Below are 543 nucleotides of genomic sequence, written 5' to 3'. Positions count from 1 at the left end.
CACCTTGCAGGACATTTGTCATTTGCCAGAGAACGCCAAGATTGGCAAATTCGACACTGGCGGCCTGTGCTCTTCACAGATGAAAGCAGGTTCACGCTAAGCACATGTGACAGAGTCTGGAGACGCCGTGGAAAATGTTCTGCTGCCTGCAACATCATCCAGCATGACCGGTTTGGCGGTGGGTCAGAAATGGTGTGGGGTGGCATTTCTTTAGGGGGCCGCACAGCCCTCCATGTGCTCGCCAGAGGTAGCCTGACTGCCATTAGGTACCGAGATGAGATCCTCAGAATCCTTGTGAGACCATATGCTGGTGCGGTTGGCCCTGGGTTCCTCCTAATGCAAGACAATGCTAGACCTCATGTGGCTGGAGTGTGTCAGGAGTTCTTGCAAGAGGAAGGCATTGATGCTATGGACTGGCCCACCCGTTCCCCAGACCTGAATCCAATTGAGCACATCTGGGACATCATGTCTCGCTCCATCCACCAACGCCACGTTGCACCACAGACTGTCCAGGAGTTGGCGGATGCTTTAGTCCAGGTTTGG

This window comes from Micropterus dolomieu, linkage group LG01, assembly GCF_021292245.1.
Source record: "Micropterus dolomieu isolate WLL.071019.BEF.003 ecotype Adirondacks linkage group LG01, ASM2129224v1, whole genome shotgun sequence".
NCBI classification, from domain to species: domain Eukaryota; kingdom Metazoa; phylum Chordata; class Actinopteri; order Centrarchiformes; family Centrarchidae; genus Micropterus; species Micropterus dolomieu.
The sequence above is the reverse complement of the archived record's forward strand: the minus strand, read 5'-3'. Positions refer to the sequence as shown.